This window comes from Echinops telfairi, unplaced genomic scaffold (genome assembly GCF_000313985.2).
Source record: "Echinops telfairi isolate 266 unplaced genomic scaffold, ASM31398v2 ScPeMD7_18;HRSCAF=68, whole genome shotgun sequence".
In the NCBI taxonomy this organism is placed as follows: domain Eukaryota; kingdom Metazoa; phylum Chordata; class Mammalia; order Afrosoricida; family Tenrecidae; genus Echinops; species Echinops telfairi.
Genome location: NW_022103915.1, coordinates 51,016,182 through 51,019,399, shown reverse-complemented (window position 1 = coordinate 51,019,399; position 3,218 = coordinate 51,016,182).

Genomic DNA, 3,218 nt, shown 5'->3' with positions numbered 1-3,218 from the left:
GGCTCTAGAAAACTGAGCCCACGCGGTGATCTGATTCTGGTTATTAGTGACCTGTAGGGCAGGGTTTCAAGGCAGGGTTTCTGGAAGTTGACTGCCACATCTTTCACCTACAGAAAGGCTGGGGGTTCAGACCCCTGACTTCCTGGTTAGCCACTGAGTACTTTAACCCAGGCACCACCCGCTCCTCTCAGAATACAGATACTTCATTTTCCAAGAATTCACTTTAACCCCCCTTTGTTTTTCTGAAAGATTTACATTAGTACCTGTTTTCACTAACTGGGAGAAACCTGTAGAGGATTTTCCCTTATATGAATAAAAGATGAGAAATGAGATTTATATTCAGCATTTGTTTTACAGTGAGTCATTTGAGAGCAACCGTACCCTAAGCAGTGCTGTTACCAAGCTCCTTCCCCACGAACCCAACTGTCCATGCTTCAGCCGCAGGTTGAAGCTGCAGGTCTCTGAGTGCTAGAGGTTCTCCCTACCTCAGGTCTTCTATGTTATTTGGTATGGTTTGATATTACTGATGGTTTGCGGATCTAGGAACACTCAAAACATTTCCCCCATATACAGCAATAGTAACAGCTTCTTTGCTTTACACCATTTTGGGTCCCCAAAGGTTTCATCGGAGCCCTCTGCTTTCAGATGATGGGGAGAACCCGGGTGTAGCGCTTCTATGTGCATTGTAAACTTGACCCCCTGGGCTAGGCCACTGTACCCAGTAATTCAATCAAGCACTGATCTAGAGGGGTTAGAAAGGCTCTTGGTAGATGTGGTTAGCATCTAGAATCTGCTGATTTTAAGGAAAGGAGATTATCCTCAATGGTGTGGCTGGGTCTCATCCAATCGTTTGAAAGGCCTTTTAAAAGCAAAATTGAAGTTTCCCCGAAGGGAAGGAATTCTCTCTCAAGATTGCAGTATAAATTCCTGCCTGAGAGTTTCCAGCCTGCCCACATACCTGATGGATTTTGAACTGGTCAGCGCCGACAATTGTGTAAGTCAATTCCTTGCAATAGTTAACTATATATATAATCTATGCATTCAACTGGTTCTGTTTCTCTGGATAACCCTGACTGTCAGTCAATTAAAAGAAATCCCCACTCAGACACAAGCCATAATCAAAACTACAGAACTACAACAACAAACAGATCTTACATGAAACCCGGGCAAATGTAGAGATTCTTTATGACAGATGAGTTCTCGACAGAAAAGAATCATTGTTAATTTAGAGTTATAGACTTCATGAACCCCGCTTTCAAGCTCACTGAGTAGACTATTGACTTATTGCCACATAGTCGGTTCTGATGCATAGAGACCCTATAGGTCAGCCCAGAACTCCCCTGTGGGTTTCCAAGACTGGACGTCTTTAGGAGAGTAGAAAATCTCATCCTTCTCCTGAGGAGCAGCTGCTGGTTGCAAATTAAACTTACAGTTAGCAGCCACATGCATAGCTGACTACACCCTCAGGTCTCCCTTTTCAAGAATGAGGGAAAAATAAACTTAGGTATAGAAACCATGAGCATTGATGAACCAAACTCCTACTAAAGGAAATTCTAATGGATACACTATAGAATATAATATACGTACCTTTTCCTATATTAAATAATTCCAAGTCAATGGTCTGAGATATAAAAAGGACCTATAAGCAAATACATGGTTCCATGTGTGGATTCATTTGAACAGTTAGAGAAATCAACAACAATAATATATTATTTGTGGAGTTAAAGAAACAAGATAGAAATAAAATATAGAGCATCAATAGCAATAAGTCAAGAGATAAGGCCCAAGTTAACATGTTCTGAGTTCTTTACACAATTCTGATGGGTTTCTGAGAATAAAGAACCAGGCTGTTTATCCTCCAAGCAAATAGAGAGGGGATGGGGGGTGGGGGGAGAAAACTCAGTCAATTCCAAATAGAGTTACATGTAAGAAGTGACAGTGGTGGGATCTGGATGGAACTGAATGGCATACTGACATTCGACCACCTGGGGCAAGAAGGGAGGTCAATTCAGCAACAGCACAGTCTGGTCATTAAATGATGTTCTCTACTAGGGTCCCAGTCCTGCTTCAGAGGCTGGCCTTGACAAAAAGTGTAGTGATCCATAGCCCAATCCCTGAACAGTGTAATAGAGCTTAAATTCTGAGCACCCCATTTTCAGAGGGCTATGGATGACAGTGAAGCCCCAAATCCATTTATAGAATCCCCATGGGGATTCACCTCATGGAATTCCTTCTGATGACTAACTAGTTGTTGTGTTAGGTGCCATAAAGGCGGTACAGACTCCTGTGCACAACAGAACAAAACATGGCCCAGTCCCACGCCATCCTCACAATTGTTCCTTTGTCTGAGCCCATTGTTGCTGCCTGGGTGTCAGTCCATCTCATTGAGGGCCGGCTCCTCCTTCACTGCACCTCCACTTCACCAAACATGATGTCCTTCTCCAGGGACTGGTCTCTCCTAACAACTTGTCCAAAGTAAGTAAGATGAAGTCTCGCTATCATTGTCTCAAAGAGAACTCTGGCCATACTTCTTCCAAGACAAATCAGTTGGTCCTTTTAGCAGTCCATGGCTCTGTTAATATTCTTCTTCAGCATCACAGTTCAAATGCATTCTTCTTTGATCTTCTTTATTCAATGTCCAACTTTCATATGCTTATGAGGCAATTGAAAATACCATGGCTTGGGTCAGGCACACTTTAATCCTCAAAGTAACACCCTTGCTTTTCAACACTCTAGAGAAGTCTTGGTGGTGTAGTGCTATGCATTGGGCTGAGATCCACATGGTTGGCAGTTCGAAACCACCAGCAACTCCTCGGGAGCAAGACTGGGCTTTCTACTCCCATAAACGGTTACAGTCTTAGAAACCCATGAGGGGTCGCTATGAGACAGCATGGACTCGATGGCAGGGAGTTTGAGTTTAAAGGCGTCTGTGCAGCAGCTATACCTCCTGCAATGCGTCTTTTGATTTCTTGCCTGCTGCTTCCTTGCGCATTAATTGGGGTTAACCAGGGATGAGAACATTCTTGTCTTCAGGTGGAGTGCATTGGAACATGGACTGCCTCCACCCATCTCCAGCCAGTCCAGAGAGGGCAGTTTCCCTAAGGGCAGTGGTTCTCAACCTGCCTCATGCAGTTCCTTCTCAATCCTTTAATACAGTTCCTCATGTTGTGGTGACCCCTCCCACCATAAAATTATTTTTGTTGCTACTTCATAACTGT